The 20,620-nt window shown below is 47.9% G+C and overlaps 26 non-coding genes across 26 annotated transcripts; 14 read left to right on the forward strand and 12 right to left on the reverse strand.

Annotated features, from left to right (window-relative positions):
• The first annotated feature begins 430 nt into the window (after positions 1-430).
• On the forward strand, positions 431-594 carry LOC138413083 (U1 spliceosomal RNA). The gene has a single exon (XR_011245419.1). It is a non-coding gene; the product is annotated as a U1 spliceosomal RNA (small nuclear RNA).
• Positions 595-1,291: 697 nt separating this feature from the next.
• Positions 1,292-1,483, reverse strand: LOC138412512 (U2 spliceosomal RNA). The gene has a single exon (XR_011244862.1). It is a non-coding gene; the product is annotated as a U2 spliceosomal RNA (small nuclear RNA).
• A 181-nt stretch (positions 1,484-1,664) lies between these two features.
• On the reverse strand, positions 1,665-1,777 carry LOC138412766 (U5 spliceosomal RNA). The gene has a single exon (XR_011245101.1). It is a non-coding gene; the product is annotated as a U5 spliceosomal RNA (small nuclear RNA).
• A 735-nt stretch (positions 1,778-2,512) lies between these two features.
• On the forward strand, positions 2,513-2,676 carry LOC138413177 (U1 spliceosomal RNA). The gene has a single exon (XR_011245513.1). It is a non-coding gene; the product is annotated as a U1 spliceosomal RNA (small nuclear RNA).
• An 835-nt stretch (positions 2,677-3,511) lies between these two features.
• Positions 3,512-3,675, forward strand: LOC138413094 (U1 spliceosomal RNA). Its single transcript, XR_011245430.1, has one exon. It is a non-coding gene; the product is annotated as a U1 spliceosomal RNA (small nuclear RNA).
• Positions 3,676-4,372: 697 nt separating this feature from the next.
• On the reverse strand, positions 4,373-4,564 carry LOC138412513 (U2 spliceosomal RNA). The gene has a single exon (XR_011244863.1). It is a non-coding gene; the product is annotated as a U2 spliceosomal RNA (small nuclear RNA).
• A 181-nt stretch (positions 4,565-4,745) lies between these two features.
• Positions 4,746-4,858, reverse strand: LOC138412767 (U5 spliceosomal RNA). Its single transcript, XR_011245102.1, has one exon. It is a non-coding gene; the product is annotated as a U5 spliceosomal RNA (small nuclear RNA).
• Positions 4,859-5,593: 735 nt separating this feature from the next.
• On the forward strand, positions 5,594-5,757 carry LOC138413288 (U1 spliceosomal RNA). Its single transcript, XR_011245625.1, has one exon. It is a non-coding gene; the product is annotated as a U1 spliceosomal RNA (small nuclear RNA).
• Positions 5,758-6,592: 835 nt separating this feature from the next.
• Positions 6,593-6,756, forward strand: LOC138413136 (U1 spliceosomal RNA). Its single transcript, XR_011245472.1, has one exon. It is a non-coding gene; the product is annotated as a U1 spliceosomal RNA (small nuclear RNA).
• An 835-nt stretch (positions 6,757-7,591) lies between these two features.
• Positions 7,592-7,755, forward strand: LOC138413105 (U1 spliceosomal RNA). The gene has a single exon (XR_011245441.1). It is a non-coding gene; the product is annotated as a U1 spliceosomal RNA (small nuclear RNA).
• A 697-nt stretch (positions 7,756-8,452) lies between these two features.
• On the reverse strand, positions 8,453-8,644 carry LOC138413264 (U2 spliceosomal RNA). The gene has a single exon (XR_011245601.1). It is a non-coding gene; the product is annotated as a U2 spliceosomal RNA (small nuclear RNA).
• A 181-nt stretch (positions 8,645-8,825) lies between these two features.
• LOC138412768 (U5 spliceosomal RNA) lies at positions 8,826-8,938 on the reverse strand. The gene has a single exon (XR_011245103.1). It is a non-coding gene; the product is annotated as a U5 spliceosomal RNA (small nuclear RNA).
• Positions 8,939-9,673: 735 nt separating this feature from the next.
• LOC138413399 (U1 spliceosomal RNA) lies at positions 9,674-9,837 on the forward strand. Its single transcript, XR_011245738.1, has one exon. It is a non-coding gene; the product is annotated as a U1 spliceosomal RNA (small nuclear RNA).
• An 835-nt stretch (positions 9,838-10,672) lies between these two features.
• Positions 10,673-10,836, forward strand: LOC138413116 (U1 spliceosomal RNA). Its single transcript, XR_011245452.1, has one exon. It is a non-coding gene; the product is annotated as a U1 spliceosomal RNA (small nuclear RNA).
• Positions 10,837-11,671: 835 nt separating this feature from the next.
• Positions 11,672-11,835, forward strand: LOC138413127 (U1 spliceosomal RNA). Its single transcript, XR_011245463.1, has one exon. It is a non-coding gene; the product is annotated as a U1 spliceosomal RNA (small nuclear RNA).
• Positions 11,836-12,514: 679 nt separating this feature from the next.
• LOC138412514 (U2 spliceosomal RNA) lies at positions 12,515-12,706 on the reverse strand. The gene has a single exon (XR_011244864.1). It is a non-coding gene; the product is annotated as a U2 spliceosomal RNA (small nuclear RNA).
• A 181-nt stretch (positions 12,707-12,887) lies between these two features.
• On the reverse strand, positions 12,888-13,000 carry LOC138412769 (U5 spliceosomal RNA). Its single transcript, XR_011245104.1, has one exon. It is a non-coding gene; the product is annotated as a U5 spliceosomal RNA (small nuclear RNA).
• Positions 13,001-13,735: 735 nt separating this feature from the next.
• On the forward strand, positions 13,736-13,899 carry LOC138413138 (U1 spliceosomal RNA). Its single transcript, XR_011245474.1, has one exon. It is a non-coding gene; the product is annotated as a U1 spliceosomal RNA (small nuclear RNA).
• A 697-nt stretch (positions 13,900-14,596) lies between these two features.
• On the reverse strand, positions 14,597-14,788 carry LOC138413265 (U2 spliceosomal RNA). Its single transcript, XR_011245602.1, has one exon. It is a non-coding gene; the product is annotated as a U2 spliceosomal RNA (small nuclear RNA).
• A 181-nt stretch (positions 14,789-14,969) lies between these two features.
• On the reverse strand, positions 14,970-15,082 carry LOC138412770 (U5 spliceosomal RNA). The gene has a single exon (XR_011245105.1). It is a non-coding gene; the product is annotated as a U5 spliceosomal RNA (small nuclear RNA).
• Positions 15,083-15,817: 735 nt separating this feature from the next.
• LOC138412558 (U1 spliceosomal RNA) lies at positions 15,818-15,981 on the forward strand. Its single transcript, XR_011244908.1, has one exon. It is a non-coding gene; the product is annotated as a U1 spliceosomal RNA (small nuclear RNA).
• Positions 15,982-16,816: 835 nt separating this feature from the next.
• Positions 16,817-16,980, forward strand: LOC138413149 (U1 spliceosomal RNA). The gene has a single exon (XR_011245485.1). It is a non-coding gene; the product is annotated as a U1 spliceosomal RNA (small nuclear RNA).
• An 835-nt stretch (positions 16,981-17,815) lies between these two features.
• Positions 17,816-17,979, forward strand: LOC138413160 (U1 spliceosomal RNA). The gene has a single exon (XR_011245496.1). It is a non-coding gene; the product is annotated as a U1 spliceosomal RNA (small nuclear RNA).
• A 679-nt stretch (positions 17,980-18,658) lies between these two features.
• LOC138412515 (U2 spliceosomal RNA) lies at positions 18,659-18,850 on the reverse strand. Its single transcript, XR_011244865.1, has one exon. It is a non-coding gene; the product is annotated as a U2 spliceosomal RNA (small nuclear RNA).
• A 181-nt stretch (positions 18,851-19,031) lies between these two features.
• Positions 19,032-19,144, reverse strand: LOC138412771 (U5 spliceosomal RNA). Its single transcript, XR_011245106.1, has one exon. It is a non-coding gene; the product is annotated as a U5 spliceosomal RNA (small nuclear RNA).
• A 735-nt stretch (positions 19,145-19,879) lies between these two features.
• LOC138412669 (U1 spliceosomal RNA) lies at positions 19,880-20,043 on the forward strand. The gene has a single exon (XR_011245004.1). It is a non-coding gene; the product is annotated as a U1 spliceosomal RNA (small nuclear RNA).
• Positions 20,044-20,620: the final 577 nt, after the last annotated feature.

A 20,620-nucleotide genomic window follows, 5' to 3' on the forward strand; every position in this document is an offset into this window, starting at 1 on the left:
CTCTCCTCCCCCGAGATGGCTGTTTTGATCAGTCACGTATGCTAGAAAAACTTGTACTGCCTGCATGCTTGTTTTCCAGAATTCATAGCAGTTGGTGTTGTCTCAGAGACAAAGGCATTGTGTCATCTGGCTTTTGCTGTGATTTCTCAGAGACGGCCAGAGGTTCCCCGGTGGCTTTTCAGGAAGTTTTACTCTGTTTTGGCAAGGGGAATAAAAGGACGGGAGCCAAGAAATGTGATAAATTAATTTATATGTCATTTCACAGCCTAGTCATTTCACAGCAGTGTTTGCTTCACTTCAACAAATCCTGTATCAAAGGAGGACGAGGCGTTACCGAAGGCTTTTGGGCTCTGTGAATATGCATTGCAGGCACCGTGAGCCAAACAACTGTGTCTCAGAGCTAGGGCCCTGTCTCCGGTGCTCCCAACTCATACTTACCTGGCAGGGGAGATACCATGATCAAGAAGGTGGTTCACCCAGGGCGAGGCCCAGCCATTGCACTTCGGTTGTGCTGACCCCTGCGAATTCCCCAAATGTGGGAATCTCGACTGCATAATTTCTGGTAGTGGGGGACTGCGTCCGCGCTCTCCCCTGATCATTATGTTCAATTACAAGAAATGCTGGCAAAAATGTATAGCTCTAGTTTTTACGGCGTGTTTTGTACTCCCAAAGCCACGCATTCACTGATGCCACTGGCTTGTGGTGGATGTTGGAGTGGCATTATAGCCTCTCGGTGACAGTCACCACCTTCACGGTAGGCCTCTCTTTGCTTTCCTATCCCAGTATGCAACATTCCCAACCCTCTGCCAATCAAAAGTAGACACATCTTTATTTCCTCCTGCCCTGGCTAATGTGGTTGGCTTTTGAGCCTGTCTTAGCAATACATCCCTGAACTGCATACATTTGGTCCTAAAGGCTGCCACCAAGTCTCCCAGAAGGTCTTGTGTGAAAACAAGTTTTCATGCTTGACAAAGGCTTCCAACTCAATTTGGAATCCAGTTCAAGCTCATTGGGATCCCACTGAGAGCCGTGGATGGTCAGGCACAGACGTGTAGTAGACATCTACTGCAGCCATATCAATCCGTAAGGAATTGGGAACCCCTGATCAGAGTTTCTGGATTGTTCTTCAATCAAGACTCAAGGCAAAAGGAGACTGTGCTTATGACGCTGTATCCCTTACACACTGGCTCTCTCTCTCTGCCGGACCATTACCTTCATTTCCTTCACCCGCTGTGAATTGACTTTTGAAACAGGACAATTGTTTGAGTGCTTGGTTTTGTACAAGGTAAGAACAGAGTGCACCGTTCCCAGCGGCACTGCAATGCTAGGTCGATGCGTGGAGTGAAAGGAGCAAGCCCCAAATTTCAGCCCCTCGTGCTAAAAATCGGCTTAATATGTAGTCCTCTTATAGAGGACATATCAGATATTAAACTGATAAGAACAGATACTACACTTGATCTTAGCCAAAAGGCCGAGAAGCGATAACCCCCAAGTGGTGGATGTCCGTGCGGAGCTCTTGGCACAAATCTCACGTGTTGTGGTGCCTCGTACGTACGCACGCATAACAATGGCTGCTGCTTATCGCCTCCGCCCAACCTCTCCTTTGTGGACACATGGTTTCTGAAGTTGGACAGCTCTTTGACTTTTCACAATTTCAAAAGGCTCAGCAATACAGCAAAGCCTGCCAAAAATATATTCAACTCATGGATGTTCCTCTCCACGGAAGTCTTTAGTAAAAGGCGAAAGACTTGTGCGCTTTGAAGAGAAACCAGAGTCAGCATGGCCCTCTGTTCCTGAGCAGCAGAGGAGGCTCTCGGTGACAGTCACCACCTTCACGGTAGGCCTCTCTTTGCTTTCCTATCCCAGTATGCAACATTCCCAACCCTCTGCCAATCAAAAGTAGACACATCTTTATTTCCTCCTGCCCTGGCTAATGTGGTTGGCTTTTGAGCCTGTCTTAGCAATACATCCCTGAACTGCATACATTTGGTCCTAAATGCTGCCACCAAGCTTCTCACCAAGTCTCCCAGAAGGTCTTGTGTGAAAACAAGTTTTCGTGCTTGACAAAGGCTGAGACGTGTTCTCTCCTCCCCCGAGATGGCTGTTTTGATCAGTCACGTATGCTAGAAAAACTTGTACTGCCTGCATGCTTGTTTTCCAGAATTCATAGCAGTTGGTGTTGTCTCAGAGACAAAGGCATTGTGTCATCTGGCTTTTGCTGTGATTTCTCAGAGACGGCCAGAGGTTCCCCGGTGGCTTTTCAGGAAGTTTTACTCTGTTTTGGCAAGGGGAATAAAAGGACGGGAGCCAAGAAATGTGATGAATTAATTTATATGTCATTTCACAGCCTAGTCATTTCACAGCAGTGTTTGCTTCACTTCAACAAATCCTGTATCAAAGGAGGACGAGGCGTTACCGAAGGCTTTTGGGCTCTGTGAATATGCATTGCAGGCACCGTGAGCCAAACAACTGTGTCTCAGAGCTAGGGCCCTGTCTCCGGTGCTCCCAACTCATACTTACCTGGCAGGGGAGATACCATGATCAAGAAGGTGGTTCACCCAGGGCGAGGCCCAGCCATTGCACTTCGGTTGTGCTGACCCCTGCGAATTCCCCAAATGTGGGAATCTCGACTGCATAATTTCTGGTAGTGGGGGACTGCGTTCGCGCTCTCCCCTGATCATTATGTTCAATTACAAGAAATGCTGGCAAAAATGTATAGCTCTAGTTTTTACGGCGTGTTTTGTACTCCCAAAGCCACGCATTCACTGATGCCACTGGCTTGTGGTGGATGTTGGAGTGGCATTATAGCCTCTCGGTGACAGTCACCACCTTCACGGTAGGCCTCTCTTTGCTTTCCTATCCCAGTATGCAACATTCCCAACCCTCTGCCAATCAAAAGTAGACACATCTTTATTTCCTCCTGCCCTGGCTAATGTGGTTGGCTTTTGAGCCTGTCTTAGCAATACATCCCTGACCTGCATACATTTGGTCCTAAATGCTGCCACCAAGCTTCTCACCAAGTCTCCCAGAAGGTCTTGTGTGAAAACAAGTTTTCATGCTTGACAAAGGCTGAGACGTGTTCTCTCCTCCCCCGAGATGGCTGTTTTGATCAGTCACGTATGCTAGAAAAACTTGTACTGCCTGCATGCTTGTTTTCCAGAATTCATAGCAGTTGGTGTTGTCTCAGAGACAAAGGCATTGTGTCATCTGGCTTTTGCTGTGATTTCTCAGAGACGGCCAGAGGTTCCCCGGTGGCTTTTCAGGAAGTTTTACTCTGTTTTGGCAAGGGGAATAAAAGGACGGGAGCCAAGAAATGTGATAAATTAATTTATATGTCATTTCACAGCCTAGTCATTTCACAGCAGTGTTTGCTTCACTTCAACAAATCCTGTATCAAAGGAGGACGAGGCGTTACCGAAGGCTTTTGGGCTCTGTGAATATGCATTGCAGGCACCGTGAGCCAAACAACTGTGTCTCAGAGCTAGGGCCCTGTCTCCGGTGCTCCCAACTCATACTTACCTGGCAGGGGAGATACCATGATCAAGAAGGTGGTTCACCCAGGGCGAGGCCCAGCCATTGCACTTCGGTTGTGCTGACCCCTGCGAATTCCCCAAATGTGGGAATCTCGACTGCATAATTTCTGGTAGTGGGGGACTGCGTCCGCGCTCTCCCCTGATCATTATGTTCAATTACAAGAAATGCTGGCAAAAATGTATAGCTCTAGTTTTTACGGCGTGTTTTGTACTCCCAAAGCCACGCATTCACTGATGCCACTGGCTTGTGGTGGATGTTGGAGTGGCATTATAGCCTCTCGGTGACAGTCACCACCTTCACGGTAGGCCTCTCTTTGCTTTCCTATCCCAGTATGCAACATTCCCAACCCTCTGCCAATCAAAAGTAGACACATCTTTATTTCCTCCTGCCCTGGCTAATGTGGTTGGCTTTTGAGCCTGTCTTAGCAATACATCCCTGAACTGCATACATTTGGTCCTAAAGGCTGCCACCAAGTCTCCCAGAAGGTCTTGTGTGAAAACAAGTTTTCATGCTTGACAAAGGCTTCCAACTCAATTTGGAATCCAGTTCAAGCTCATTGGGATCCCACTGAGAGCCGTGGATGGTCAGGCACAGACGTGTAGTAGACATCTACTGCAGCCATATCAATCCGTAAGGAATTGGGAACCCCTGATCAGAGTTTCTGGATTGTTCTTCAATCAAGACTCAAGGCAAAAGGAGACTGTGCTTATGACGCTGTATCCCTTACACACTGGCTCTCTCTCTCTGCCGGACCATTACCTTCATTTCCTTCACCCGCTGTGAATTGACTTTTGAAACAGGACAATTGTTTGAGTGCTTGGTTTTGTACAAGGTAAGAACAGAGTGCACCGTTCCCAGCGGCACTGCAATGCTAGGTCGATGCGTGGAGTGAAAGGAGCAAGCCCCAAATTTCAGCCCCTCGTGCTAAAAATCGGCTTAATATGTAGTCCTCTTATAGAGGACATATCAGATATTAAACTGATAAGAACAGATACTACACTTGATCTTAGCCAAAAGGCCGAGAAGCGATAACCCCCAAGTGGTGGATGTCCGTGCGGAGCTCTTGGCACAAATCTCACGTGTTGTGGTGCCTTGTACGTACGCACGCATAACAATGGCTGCTGCTTATCGCCTCCGCCCAACCTCTCCTTTGTGGACACATGGTTTCTGAAGTTGGACAGCTCTTTGACTTTTCACAATTTCAAAAGGCTCAGCAATACAGCAAAGCCTGCCAAAAATATATTCAACTCATGGATGTTCCTCTCCACGGAAGTCTTTAGTAAAAGGCGAAAGACTTGTGCGCTTTGAAGAGAAACCAGAGTCAGCATGGCCCTCTGTTCCTGAGCAGCAGAGGAGGCTCTCGGTGACAGTCACCACCTTCACGGTAGGCCTCTCTTTGCTTTCCTATCCCAGTATGCAACATTCCCAACCCTCTGCCAATCAAAAGTAGACACATCTTTATTTCCTCCTGCCCTGGCTAATGTGGTTGGCTTTTGAGCCTGTCTTAGCAATACATCCCTGAACTGCATACATTTGGTCCTAAATGCTGCCACCAAGCTTCTCACCAAGTCTCCCAGAAGGTCTTGTGTGAAAACAAGTTTTCGTGCTTGACAAAGGCTGAGACGTGTTCTCTCCTCCCCCGAGATGGCTGTTTTGATCAGTCACGTATGCTAGAAAAACTTGTACTGCCTGCATGCTTGTTTTCCAGAATTCATAGCAGTTGGTGTTGTCTCAGAGACAAAGGCATTGTGTCATCTGGCTTTTGCTGTGATTTCTCAGAGACGGCCAGAGGTTCCCCGGTGGCTTTTCAGGAAGTTTTACTCTGTTTTGGCAAGGGGAATAAAAGGACGGGAGCCAAGAAATGTGATAAATTAATTTATATGTCATTTCACAGCCTAGTCATTTCACAGCAGTGTTTGCTTCACTTCAACAAATCCTGTATCAAAGGAGGACGAGGCGTTACCGAAGGCTTTTGGGCTCTGTGAATATGCATTGCAGGCACCGTGAGCCAAACAACTGTGTCTCAGAGCTAGGGCCCTGTCTCCGGTGCTCCCAACTCATACTTACCTGGCAGGGGAGATACCATGATCAAGAAGGTGGTTCACCCAGGGCGAGGCCCAGCCATTGCACTTCGGTTGTGCTGACCCCTGCGAATTCCCCAAATGTGGGAATCTCGACTGCATAATTTCTGGTAGTGGGGGACTGCGTTCGCGCTCTCCCCTGATCATTATGTTCAATTACAAGAAATGCCGGCAAAAATGTATAGCTCTAGTTTTTACGGCGTGTTTTGTACTCCCAAAGCCACGCATTCACTGATGCCACTGGCTTGTGGTGGATGTTGGAGTGGCATTATAGCCTCTCGGTGACAGTCACCACCTTCACGGTAGGCCTCTCTTTGCTTTCCTATCCCAGTATGCAACATTCCCAACCCTCTGCCAATCAAAAGTAGACACATCTTTATTTCCTCCTGCCCTGGCTAATGTGGTTGGCTTTTGAGCCTGTCTTAGCAATACATCCCTGACCTGCATACATTTGGTCCTAAATGCTGCCACCAAGCTTCTCACCAAGTCTCCCAGAAGGTCTTGTGTGAAAACAAGTTTTCATGCTTGACAAAGGCTGAGACGTGTTCTCTCCTCCCCCGAGATGGCTGTTTTGATCAGTCACGTGTGCTAGAAAAACTTGTACTGCCTGCATGCTTGTTTTCCAGAATTCATAGCAGTTGGTGTTGTCTCAGAGACAAAGGCATTGTGTCGTCTGGCTTTTGCTGTGATTTCTCAGAGACGGCCAGAGGTTACCCGGTGGCTTTTCAGGAAGTTTTACTCTGTTTTGGCAAGGGGAATAAAAGGACGGGAGCCAAGAAATGTGATAAATTAATTTATATGTCATTTCACAGCCTAGTCATTTCACAGCAGTGTTTGCTTCACTTCAACAAATCCTGTATCAAAGGAGGACGAGGCGTTACCGAAGGCTTTTGGGCTCTGTGAATATGCATTGCAGGCACCGTGAGCCAAACAACTGTGTCTCAGAGCTAGGGCCCTGTCTCCGGTGCTCCCAACTCATACTTACCTGGCAGGGGAGATACCATGATCAAGAAGGTGGTTCACCCAGGGCGAGGCCCAGCCATTGCACTTCGGTTGTGCTGACCCCTGTGAATTCCCCAAATGTGGGAATCTCGACTGCATAATTTCTGGTAGTGGGGGACTGCGTCCGCGCTCTCCCCTGATCATTATGTTCAATTACAAGAAATGCCGGCAAAAATGTATAGCTCTAGTTTTTACGGCGTGTTTTGTACTCCCAAAGCCACGCATTCACTGATGCCACTGGCTTGTGGTGGATGTTGGAGTGGCATTATAGCCTCTCGGTGACAGTCACCACCTTCACGGTAGGCCTCTCTTTGCTTTCCTATCCCAGTATGCAACATTCCCAACCCTCTGCCAATCAAAAGTAGACACATCTTTATTTCCTCCTGCCCTGGCTAATGTGGTTGGCTTTTGAGCCTGTCTTAGCAATACATCCCTGAACTGCATACATTTGGTCCTAAATGCTGCCACCAAGCTTCTCACCAAGTCTCCCAGAAGGTCTTGTGTGAAAACAAGTTTTCGTGCTTGACAAAGGCTGAGACGTGTTCTCTCCTCCCCCGAGATGGCTGTTTTGATCAGTCACGTATGCTAGAAAAACTTGTACTGCCTGCATGCTTGTTTTCCAGAATTCATAGCAGTTGGTGTTGTCTCAGAGACAAAGGCATTGTGTCATCTGGCTTTTGCTGTGATTTCTCAGAGACGGCCAGAGGTTCCCCGGTGGCTTTTCAGGAAGTTTTACTCTGTTTTGGCAAGGGGAATAAAAGGACGGGAGCCAAGAAATGTGATAAATTAATTTATATGTCATTTCACAGCCTAGTCATTTCACAGCAGTGTTTGCTTCACTTCAACAAATCCTGTATCAAAGGAGGACGAGGCGTTACCGAAGGCTTTTGGGCTCTGTGAATATGCATTGCAGGCACCGTGAGCCAAACAACTGTGTCTCAGAGCTAGGGCCCTGTCTCCGGCGCTCCCAACTCATACTTACCTGGCAGGGGAGATACCATGATCAAGAAGGTGGTTCACCCAGGGCGAGGCCCAGCCATTGCACTTCGGTTGTGCTGACCCCTGCGAATTCCCCAAATGTGGGAATCTCGACTGCATAATTTCTGGTAGTGGGGGACTGCGTCCGCGCTCTCCCCTGATCATTATGTTCAATTACAAGAAATGCCGGCAAAAATGTATAGCTCTAGTTTTTACGGCGTGTTTTGTTCTCCCAAAGCCACGCATTCACTGATGCCACTGGCTTGTGGTGGATGTTGGAGTGGCATTATAGCCTCTCGGTGACAGTCACCACCTTCACGGTAGGCCTCTCTTTGCTTTCCTATCCCAGTATGCAACATTCCCAACCCTCTGCCAATCAAAAGTAGACATATCTTTATTTCCTCCTGCCCTGGCTAATGTGGTTGGCTTTTGAGCCTGTCTTAGCAATACATCCCTGAACTGCATACATTTGGTCCTAAAGGCTGCCACCAAGTCTCCCAGAAGGTCTTGTGTGAAAACAAGTTTTCATGCTTGACAAAGGCTTCCAACTCAATTTGGAATCCAGTTCAAGCTCATTGGGATCCCACTGAGAGCCGTGGATGGTCAGGCACAGACGTGTAGTAGACATCTACTGCAGCCATATCAATCCGTAAGGAATTGGGAACCCCTGATCAGAGTTTCTGGATTGTTCTTCAATCAAGACTCAAGGCAAAAGGAGACTGTGCTTATGACGCTGTATCCCTTACACACTGGCTCTCTCTCTCTGCCGGACCATTACCTTCATTTCCTTCACCCGCTGTGAATTGACTTTTGAAACAGGACAATTGTTTGAGTGCTTGGTTTTGTACAAGGTAAGAACAGAGTGCACCGTTCCCAGCGGCACTGCAATGCTAGGTCGATGCGTGGAGTGAAAGGAGCAAGCTCCAAATTTCAGCCCCTCGTGCTAAAAATCGGCTTAATATGTAGTCCTCTTATAGAGGACATATCAGATATTAAACTGATAAGAACAGATACTACACTTGATCTTAGCCAAAAGGCCGAGAAGCGATAACCCCCAAGTGGTGGATGTCCGTGCGGAGCTCTTGGCACAAATCTCACGTGTTGTGGTGCCTCGTACGTACGCACGCATAACAATGGCTGCTGCTTATCGCCTCCGCCCAACCTCTCCTTTGTGGACACATGGTTTCTGAAGTTGGACAGCTCTTTGACTTTTCACAATTTCAAAAGGCTCAGCAATACAGCAAAGCCTGCCAAAAATATATTCAACTCATGGATGTTCCTCTCCACGGAAGTCTTTAGTAAAAGGCGAAAGACTTGTGCGCTTTGAAGAGAAACCAGAGTCAGCATGGCCCTCTGTTCCTGAGCAGCAGAGGAGGCTCTCGGTGACAGTCACCACCTTCACGGTAGGCCTCTCTTTGCTTTCCTATCCCAGTATGCAACATTCCCAACCCTCTGCCAATCAAAAGTAGACACATCTTTATTTCCTCCTGCCCTGGCTAATGTGGTTGGCTTTTGAGCCTGTCTTAGCAATACATCCCTGAACTGCATACATTTGGTCCTAAATGCTGCCACCAAGCTTCTCACCAAGTCTCCCAGAAGGTCTTGTGTGAAAACAAGTTTTCGTGCTTGACAAAGGCTGAGACGTGTTCTCTCCTCCCCCGAGATGGCTGTTTTGATCAGTCACGTATGCTAGAAAAACTTGTACTGCCTGCATGCTTGTTTTCCAGAATTCATAGCAGTTGGTGTTGTCTCAGAGACAAAGGCATTGTGTCATCTGGCTTTTGCTGTGATTTCTCAGAGACGGCCAGAGGTTCCCCGGTGGCTTTTCAGGAAGTTTTACTCTGTTTTGGCAAGGGGAATAAAAGGACGGGAGCCAAGAAATGTGATGAATTAATTTATATGTCATTTCACAGCCTAGTCATTTCACAGCAGTGTTTGCTTCACTTCAACAAATCCTGTATCAAAGGAGGACGAGGCGTTACCGAAGGCTTTTGGGCTCTGTGAATATGCATTGCAGGCACCGTGAGCCAAACAACTGTGTCTCAGAGCTAGGGCCCTGTCTCCGGTGCTCCCAACTCATACTTACCTGGCAGGGGAGATACCATGATCAAGAAGGTGGTTCACCCAGGGCGAGGCCCAGCCATTGCACTTCGGTTGTGCTGACCCCTGCGAATTCCCCAAATGTGGGAATCTCGACTGCATAATTTCTGGTAGTGGGGGACTGCGTTCGCGCTCTCCCCTGATCATTATGTTCAATTACAAGAAATGCTGGCAAAAATGTATAGCTCTAGTTTTTACGGCGTGTTTTGTACTCCCAAAGCCACGCATTCACTGATGCCACTGGCTTGTGGTGGATGTTGGAGTGGCATTATAGCCTCTCGGTGACAGTCACCACCTTCACGGTAGGCCTCTCTTTGCTTTCCTATCCCAGTATGCAACATTCCCAACCCTCTGCCAATCAAAAGTAGACACATCTTTATTTCCTCCTGCCCTGGCTAATGTGGTTGGCTTTTGAGCCTGTCTTAGCAATACATCCCTGACCTGCATACATTTGGTCCTAAATGCTGCCACCAAGCTTCTCACCAAGTCTCCCAGAAGGTCTTGTGTGAAAACAAGTTTTCATGCTTGACAAAGGCTGAGACGTGTTCTCTCCTCCCCCGAGATGGCTGTTTTGATCAGTCACGTGTGCTAGAAAAACTTGTACTGCCTGCATGCTTGTTTTCCAGAATTCATAGCAGTTGGTGTTGTCTCAGAGACAAAGGCATTGTGTCGTCTGGCTTTTGCTGTGATTTCTCAGAGACGGCCAGAGGTTACCCGGTGGCTTTTCAGGAAGTTTTACTCTGTTTTGGCAAGGGGAATAAAAGGACGGGAGCCAAGAAATGTGATAAATTAATTTATATGTCATTTCACAGCCTAGTCATTTCACAGCAGTGTTTGCTTCACTTCAACAAATCCTGTATCAAAGGAGGACGAGGCGTTACCGAAGGCTTTTGGGCTCTGTGAATATGCATTGCAGGCACTGTGAGCCAAACAACTGTGTCTCAGAGCTAGGGCCCTGTCTCCGGTGCTCCCAACTCATACTTACCTGGCAGGGGAGATACCATGATCAAGAAGGTGGTTCACCCAGGGCGAGGCCCAGCCATTGCACTTCGGTTGTGCTGACCCCTGCGAATTCCCCAAATGTGGGAATCTCGACTGCATAATTTCTGGTAGTGGGGGACTGCGTCCGCGCTCTCCCCTGATCATTATGTTCAATTACAAGAAATGCCGGCAAAAATGTATAGCTCTAGTTTTTACGGCGTGTTTTGTACTCCCAAAGCCACGCATTCACTGATGCCACTGGCTTGTGGTGGATGTTGGAGTGGCATTATAGCCTCTCGGTGACAGTCACCACCTTCACGGTAGGCCTCTCTTTGCTTTCCTATCCCAGTATGCAACATTCCCAACCCTCTGCCAATCAAAAGTAGACACATCTTTATTTCCTCCTGCCCTGGCTAATGTGGTTGGCTTTTGAGCCTGTCTTAGCAATACATCCCTGACCTGCATACATTTGGTCCTAAATGCTGCCACCAAGCTTCTCACCAAGTCTCCCAGAAGGTCTTGTGTGAAAACAAGTTTTCATGCTTGACAAAGGCTGAGACGTGTTCTCTCCTCCCCCGAGATGGCTGTTTTGATCAGTCACGTGTGCTAGAAAAACTTGTACTGCCTGCATGCTTGTTTTCCAGAATTCATAGCAGTTGGTGTTGTCTCAGAGACAAAGGCATTGTGTCGTCTGGCTTTTGCTGTGATTTCTCAGAGACGGCCAGAGGTTACCCGGTGGCTTTTCAGGAAGTTTTACTCTGTTTTGGCAAGGGGAATAAAAGGACGGGAGCCAAGAAATGTGATAAATTAATTTATATGTCATTTCACAGCCTAGTCATTTCACAGCAGTGTTTGCTTCACTTCAACAAATCCTGTATCAAAGGAGGACGAGGCGTTACCGAAGGCTTTTGGGCTCTGCGAATATGCATTGCAGGCACCGTGAGCCAAACAACTGTGTCTCAGAGCTAGGGCCCTGTCTCCGGCGCTCCCAACTCATACTTACCTGGCAGGGGAGATACCATGATCAAGAAGGTGGTTCACCCAGGGCGAGGCCCAGCCATTGCACTTCGGTTGTGCTGACCCCTGCGAATTCCCCAAATGTGGGAATCTCGACTGCATAATTTCTGGTAGTGGGGGACTGCGTCCGCGCTCTCCCCTGATCATTATGTTCAATTACAAGAAATGCCGGCAAAAATGTATAGCTCTAGTTTTTACGGCGTGTTTTGTTCTCCCAAAGCCACGCATTCACTGATGCCACTGGCTTGTGGTGGATGTTGGAGTGGCATTATAGCCTCTCGGTGACAGTCACCACCTTCACGGTAGGCCTCTCTTTGCTTTCCTATCCCAGTATGCAACATTCCCAACCCTCTGCCAATCAAAAGTAGACATATCTTTATTTCCTCCTGCCCTGGCTAATGTGGTTGGCTTTTGAGCCTGTCTTAGCAATACATCCCTGAACTGCATACATTTGGTCCTAAAGGCTGCCACCAAGTCTCCCAGAAGGTCTTGTGTGAAAACAAGTTTTCATGCTTGACAAAGGCTTCCAACTCAATTTGGAATCCAGTTCAAGCTCATTGGGATCCCACTGAGAGCCGTGGATGGTCAGGCACAGACGTGTAGTAGACATCTACTGCAGCCATATCAATCCGTAAGGAATTGGGAACCCCTGATCAGAGTTTCTGGATTGTTCTTCAATCAAGACTCAAGGCAAAAGGAGACTGTGCTACACACTGGCTCTCTCTCTCTGCCGGACCATTACCTTCATTTCCTTCACCCGCTGTGAATTGACTTTTGAAACAGGACAATTGTTTGAGTGCTTGGTTTTGTACAAGGTAAGAACAGAGTGCACCGTTCCCAGCGGCACTGCAATGCTAGGTCGATGCGTGGAGTGAAAGGAGCAAGCCCCAAATTTCAGCCCCTCGTGCTAAAAATCGGCTTAATATGTAGTCCTCTTATAGAGGACATATCAGATATTAAACTGATAAGAACAGATACTACACTTGATCTTAGCCAAAAGGCCGAGAAGCGATAACCCCCAAGTGGTGGATGTCCGTGCGGAGCTCTTGGCACAAATCTCACGTGTTGTGGTGCCTCGTACGTACGCACGCATAACAATGGCTGCTGCTTATCGCCTCCGCCCAACCTCTCCTTTGTGGACACATGGTTTCTGAAGTTGGACAGCTCTTTGACTTTTCACAATTTCAAAAGGCTCAGCAATACAGCAAAGCCTGCCAAAAATATATTCAACTCATGGATGTTCCTCTCCACGGAAGTCTTTAGTAAAAGGCGAAAGACTTGTGCGCTTTGAAGAGAAACCAGAGTCAGCATGGCCCTCTGTTCCTGAGCAGCAGAGGAGGCTCTCGGTGACAGTCACCACCTTCACGGTAGGCCTCTCTTTGCTTTCCTATCCCAGTATGCAACATTCCCAACCCTCTGCCAATCAAAAGTAGACACATCTTTATTTCCTCCTGCCCTGGCTAATGTGGTTGGCTTTTGAGCCTGTCTTAGCAATACATCCCTGAACTGCATACATTTGGTCCTAAATGCTGCCACCAAGCTTCTCACCAAGTCTCCCAGAAGGTCTTGTGTGAAAACAAGTTTTCGTGCTTGACAAAGGCTGAGACGTGTTCTCTCCTCCCCCGAGATGGCTGTTTTGATCAGTCACGTATGCTAGAAAAACTTGTACTGCCTGCATGCTTGTTTTCCAGAATTCATAGCAGTTGGTGTTGTCTCAGAGACAAAGGCATTGTGTCATCTGGCTTTTGCTGTGATTTCTCAGAGACGGCCAGAGGTTCCCCGGTGGCTTTTCAGGAAGTTTTACTCTGTTTTGGCAAGGGGAATAAAAGGACGGGAGCCAAGAAATGTGATAAATTAATTTATATGTCATTTCACAGCCTAGTCATTTCACAGCAGTGTTTGCTTCACTTCAACAAATCCTGTATCAAAGGAGGACGAGGCGTTACCGAAGGCTTTTGGGCTCTGTGAATATGCATTGCAGGCACCGTGAGCCAAACAACTGTGTCTCAGAGCTAGGGCCCTGTCTCCGGCGCTCCCAACTCATACTTACCTGGCAGGGGAGATACCATGATCAAGAAGGTGGTTCACCCAGGGCGAGGCCCAGCCATTGCACTTCGGTTGTGCTGACCCCTGCGAATTCCCCAAATGTGGGAATCTCGACTGCATAATTTCTGGTAGTGGGGGACTGCGTCCGCGCTCTCCCCTGATCATTATGTTCAATTACAAGAAATGCCGGCAAAAATGTATAGCTCTAGTTTTTACGGCGTGTTTTGTTCTCCCAAAGCCACGCATTCACTGATGCCACTGGCTTGTGGTGGATGTTGGAGTGGCATTATAGCCTCTCGGTGACAGTCACCACCTTCACGGTAGGCCTCTCTTTGCTTTCCTATCCCAGTATGCAACATTCCCAACCCTCTGCCAATCAAAAGTAGACATATCTTTATTTCCTCCTGCCCTGGCTAATGTGGTTGGCTTTTGAGCCTGTCTTAGCAATACATCCCTGAACTGCATACATTTGGTCCTAAAGGCTGCCACCAAGTCTCCCAGAAGGTCTTGTGTGAAAACAAGTTTTCATGCTTGACAAAGGCTTCCAACTCAATTTGGAATCCAGTTCAAGCTCATTGGGATCCCACTGAGAGCCGTGGATGGTCAGGCACAGACGTGTAGTAGACATCTACTGCAGCCATATCAATCCGTAAGGAATTGGGAACCCCTGATCAGAGTTTCTGGATTGTTCTTCAATCAAGACTCAAGGCAAAAGGAGACTGTGCTTATGACGCTGTATCCCTTACACACTGGCTCTCTCTCTCTGCCGGACCATTACCTTCATTTCCTTCACCCGCTGTGAATTGACTTTTGAAACAGGACAATTGTTTGAGTGCTTGGTTTTGTACAAGGTAAGAACAGAGTGCACCGTTCCCAGCGGCACTGCAATGCTAGGTCGATGCGTGGAGTGAAAGGAGCAAGCTCCAAATTTCAGCCCCTCGTGCTAAAAATCGGCTTAATATGTAGTCCTCTTATAGAGGACATATCAGATATTAAACTGATAAGAACAGATACTACACTTGATCTTAGCCAAAAGGCCGAGAAGCGATAACCCCCAAGTGGTGGATGTCCGTGCGGAGCTCTTGGCACAAATCTCACGTGTTGTGGTGCCTCGTACGTACGCACGCATAACAATGGCTGCTGCTTATCGCCTCCGCCCAACCTCTCCTTTGTGGACACATGGTTTCTGAAGTTGGACAGCTCTTTGACTTTTCACAATTTCAAAAGGCTCAGCAATACAGCAAAGCCTGCCAAAAATATATTCAACTCATGGATGTTCCTCTCCACGGAAGTCTTTAGTAAAAGGCGAAAGACTTGTGCGCTTTGAAGAGAAACCAGAGTCAGCATGGCCCTCTGTTCCTGAGCAGCAGAGGAGGCTCTCGGTGACAGTCACCACCTTCACGGTAGGCCTCTCTTTGCTTTCCTATCCCAGTATGCAACATTCCCAACCCTCTGCCAATCAAAAGTAGACACATCTTTATTTCCTCCTGCCCTGGCTAATGTGGTTGGCTTTTGAGCCTGTCTTAGCAATACATCCCTGAACTGCATACATTTGGTCCTAAATGCTGCCACCAAGCTTCTCACCAAGTCTCCCAGAAGGTCTTGTGTGAAAACAAGTTTTCGTGCTTGACAAAGGCTGAGACGTGTTCTCTCCTCCCCCGAGATGGCTGTTTTGATCAGTCACGTATGCTAGAAAAACTTGTACTGCCTGCATGCTTGTTTTCCAGAATTCATAGCAGTTGGTGTTGTCTCAGAGACAAAGGCATTGTGTCATCTGGCTTTTGCTGTGATTTCTCAGAGACGGCCAGAGGTTCCCCGGTGGCTTTTCAGGAAGTTTTACTCTGTTTTGGCAAGGGGAATAAAAGGACGGGAGCCAAGAAATGTGATGAATTAATTTATATGTCATTTCACAGCCTAGTCATTTCACAGCAGTGTTTGCTTCACTTCAACAAATCCTGTATCAAAGGAGGACGAGGCGTTACCGAAGGCTTTTGGGCTCTGTGAATATGCATTGCAGGCACCGTGAGCCAAACAACTGTGTCTCAGAGCTAGGGCCCTGTCTCCGGTGCTCCCAACTCATACTTACCTGGCAGGGGAGATACCATGATCAAGAAGGTGGTTCACCCAGGGCGAGGCCCAGCCATTGCACTTCGGTTGTGCTGACCCCTGCGAATTCCCCAAATGTGGGAATCTCGACTGCATAATTTCTGGTAGTGGGGGACTGCGTTCGCGCTCTCCCCTGATCATTATGTTCAATTACAAGAAATGCTGGCAAAAATGTATAGCTCTAGTTTTTACGGCGTGTTTTGTACTCCCAAAGCCACGCATTCACTGATGCCACTGGCTTGTGGTGGATGTTGGAGTGGCATTATAGCCTCTCGGTGACAGTCACCACCTTCACGGTAGGCCTCTCTTTGCTTTCCTATCCCAGTATGCAACATTCCCAACCCTCTGCCAATCAAAAGTAGACACATCTTTATTTCCTCCTGCCCTGGCTAATGTGGTTGGCTTTTGAGCCTGTCTTAGCAATACATCCCTGACCTGCATACATTTGGTCCTAAATGCTGCCACCAAGCTTCTCACCAAGTCTCCCAGAAGGTCTTGTGTGAAAACAAGTTTTCATGCTTGACAAAGGCTGAGACGTGTTCTCTCCTCCCCCGAGATGGCTGTTTTGATCAGTCACGTGTGCTAGAAAAACTTGTACTGCCTGCATGCTTGTTTTCCAGAATTCATAGCAGTTGGTGTTGTCTCAGAGACAAAGGCATTGTGTCGTCTGGCTTTTGCTGTGATTTCTCAGAGACGGCCAGAGGTTACCCGGTGGCTTTTCAGGAAGTTTTACTCTGTTTTGGCAAGGGGAATAAAAGGACGGGAGCCAAGAAATGTGATAAATTAATTTATATGTCATTTCACAGCCTAGTCATTTCACAGCAGTGTTTGCTTCACTTCAACAAATCCTGTATCAAAGGAGGACGAGGCGTTACCGAAGGCTTTTGGGCTCTGTGAATATGCATTGCAGGCACTGTGAGCCAAACAACTGTGTCTCAGAGCTAGGGCCCTGTCTCCGGTGCTCCCAACTCATACTTACCTGGCAGGGGAGATACCATGATCAAGAAGGTGGTTCACCCAGGGCGAGGCCCAGCCATTGCACTTCGGTTGTGCTGACCCCTGCGAATTCCCCAAATGTGGGAATCTCGACTGCATAATTTCTGGTAGTGGGGGACTGCGTCCGCGCTCTCCCCTGATCATTATGTTCAATTACAAGAAATGCCGGCAAAAATGTATAGCTCTAGTTTTTACGGCGTGTTTTGTACTCCCAAAGCCACGCATTCACTGATGCCACTGGCTTGTGGTGGATGTTGGAGTGGCATTATAGCCTCTCGGTGACAGTCACCACCTTCACGGTAGGCCTCTCTTTGCTTTCCTATCCCAGTATGCAACATTCCCAACCCTCTGCCAATCAAAAGTAGACACATCTTTATTTCCTCCTGCCCTGGCTAATGTGGTTGGCTTTTGAGCCTGTCTTAGCAATACATCCCTGACCTGCATACATTTGGTCCTAAATGCTGCCACCAAGCTTCTCACCAAGTCTCCCAGAAGGTCTTGTGTGAAAACAAGTTTTCATGCTTGACAAAGGCTGAGACGTGTTCTCTCCTCCCCCGAGATGGCTGTTTTGATCAGTCACGTGTGCTAGAAAAACTTGTACTGCCTGCATGCTTGTTTTCCAGAATTCATAGCAGTTGGTGTTGTCTCAGAGACAAAGGCATTGTGTCGTCTGGCTTTTGCTGTGATTTCTCAGAGACGGCCAGAGGTTACCCGGTGGCTTTTCAGGAAGTTTTACTCTGTTTTGGCAAGGGGAATAAAAGGACGGGAGCCAAGAAATGTGATAAATTAATTTATATGTCATTTCACAGCCTAGTCATTTCACAGCAGTGTTTGCTTCACTTCAACAAATCCTGTATCAAAGGAGGACGAGGCGTTACCGAAGGCTTTTGGGCTCTGCGAATATGCATTGCAGGCACCGTGAGCCAAACAACTGTGTCTCAGAGCTAGGGCCCTGTCTCCGGCGCTCCCAACTCATACTTACCTGGCAGGGGAGATACCATGATCAAGAAGGTGGTTCACCCAGGGCGAGGCCCAGCCATTGCACTTCGGTTGTGCTGACCCCTGCGAATTCCCCAAATGTGGGAATCTCGACTGCATAATTTCTGGTAGTGGGGGACTGCGTCCGCGCTCTCCCCTGATCATTATGTTCAATTACAAGAAATGCCGGCAAAAATGTATAGCTCTAGTTTTTACGGCGTGTTTTGTTCTCCCAAAGCCACGCATTCACTGATGCCACTGGCTTGTGGTGGATGTTGGAGTGGCATTATAGCCTCTCGGTGACAGTCACCACCTTCACGGTAGGCCTCTCTTTGCTTTCCTATCCCAGTATGCAACATTCCCAACCCTCTGCCAATCAAAAGTAGACATATCTTTATTTCCTCCTGCCCTGGCTAATGTGGTTGGCTTTTGAGCCTGTCTTAGCAATACATCCCTGAACTGCATACATTTGGTCCTAAAGGCTGCCACCAAGTCTCCCAGAAGGTCTTGTGTGAAAACAAGTTTTCATGCTTGACAAAGGCTTCCAACTCAATTTGGAATCCAGTTCAAGCTCATTGGGATCCCACTGAGAGCCGTGGATGGTCAGGCACAGACGTGTAGTAGACATCTACTGCAGCCATATCAATCCGTAAGGAATTGGGAACCCCTGATCAGAGTTTCTGGATTGTTCTTCAATCAAGACTCAAGGCAAAAGGAGACTGTGCTACACACTGGCTCTCTCTCTCTGCCGGACCATTACCTTCATTTCCTTCACCCGCTGTGAATTGACTTTTGAAACAGGACAATTGTTTGAGTGCTTGGTTTTGTACAAGGTAAGAACAGAGTGCACCGTTCCCAGCGGCACTGCAATGCTAGGTCGATGCGTGGAGTGAAAGGAGCAAGCCCCAAATTTCAGCCCCTCGTGCTAAAAATCGGCTTAATATGTAGTCCTCTTATAGAGGACATATCAGATATTAAACTGATAAGAACAGATACTACACTTGATCTTAGCCAAAAGGCCGAGAAGCGATAACCCCCAAGTGGTGGATGTCCGTGCGGAGCTCTTGGCACAAATCTCACGTGTTGTGGTGCCTCGTACGTACGCACGCATAACAATGGCTGCTGCTTATCGCCTCCGCCCAACCTCTCCTTTGTGGACACATGGTTTCTGAAGTTGGACAGCTCTTTGACTTTTCACAATTTCAAAAGGCTCAGCAATACAGCAAAGCCTGCCAAAAATATATTCAACTCATGGATGTTCCTCTCCACGGAAGTCTTTAGTAAAAGGCGAAAGACTTGTGCGCTTTGAAGAGAAACCAGAGTCAGCATGGCCCTCTGTTCCTGAGCAGCAGAGGAGGCTCTCGGTGACAGTCACCACCTTCACGGTAGGCCTCTCTTTGCTTTCCTATCCCAGTATGCAACATTCCCAACCCTCTGCCAATCAAAAGTAGACACATCTTTATTTCCTCCTGCCCTGGCTAATGTGGTTGGCTTTTGAGCCTGTCTTAGCAATACATCCCTGAACTGCATACATTTGGTCCTAAATGCTGCCACCAAGCTTCTCACCAAGTCTCCCAGAAGGTCTTGTGTGAAAACAAGTTTTCGTGCTTGACAAAGGCTGAGACGTGTTCTCTCCTCCCCCGAGATGGCTGTTTTGATCAGTCACGTATGCTAGAAAAACTTGTACTGCCTGCATGCTTGTTTTCCAGAATTCATAGCAGTTGGTGTTGTCTCAGAGACAAAGGCATTGTGTCATCTGGCTTTTGCTGTGATTTCTCAGAGACGGCCAGAGGTTCCCCGGTGGCTTTTCAGGAAGTTTTACTCTGTTTTGGCAAGGGGAATAAAAGGACGGGAGCCAAGAAATGTGATAAATTAATTTATATGTCATTTCACAGCCTAGTCATTTCACAGCAGTGTTTGCTTCACTTCAACAAATCCTGTATCAAAGGAGGACGAGGCGTTACCGAAGGCTTTTGGGCTCTGTGAATATGCATTGCAGGCACCGTGAGCCAAACAACTGTGTCTCAGAGCTAGGGCCCTGTCTCCGGTGCTCCCAACTCATACTTACCTGGCAGGGGAGATACCATGATCAAGAAGGTGGTTCACCCAGGGCGAGGCCCAGCCATTGCACTTCGGTTGTGCTGACCCCTGCGAATTCCCCAAATGTGGGAATCTCGACTGCATAATTTCTGGTAGTGGGGGACTGCGTTCGCGCTCTCCCCTGATCATTATGTTCAATTACAAGAAATGCCGGCAAAAATGTATAGCTCTAGTTTTTACGGCGTGTTTTGTACTCCCAAAGCCACGCATTCACTGATGCCACTGGCTTGTGGTGGATGTTGGAGTGGCATTATAGCCTCTCGGTGACAGTCACCACCTTCACGGTAGGCCTCTCTTTGCTTTCCTATCCCAGTATGCAACATTCCCAACCCTCTGCCAATCAAAAGTAGACACATCTTTATTTCCTCCTGCCCTGGCTAATGTGGTTGGCTTTTGAGCCTGTCTTAGCAATACATCCCTGACCTGCATACATTTGGTCCTAAATGCTGCCACCAAGCTTCTCACCAAGTCTCCCAGAAGGTCTTGTGTGAAAACAAGTTTTCATGCTTGACAAAGGCTGAGACGTGTTCTCTCCTCCCCCGAGATGGCTGTTTTGATCAGTCACGTGTGCTAGAAAAACTTGTACTGCCTGCATGCTTGTTTTCCAGAATTCATAGCAGTTGGTGTTGTCTCAGAGACAAAGGCATTGTGTCGTCTGGCTTTTGCTGTGATTTCTCAGAGACGGCCAGAGGTTACCCGGT

The sequence above is a fragment of the Paralichthys olivaceus genome, chromosome 12 (assembly GCF_024713975.1).
Source record: "Paralichthys olivaceus isolate ysfri-2021 chromosome 12, ASM2471397v2, whole genome shotgun sequence".
NCBI classification, from domain to species: Eukaryota; Metazoa; Chordata; class Actinopteri; order Pleuronectiformes; family Paralichthyidae; genus Paralichthys; species Paralichthys olivaceus.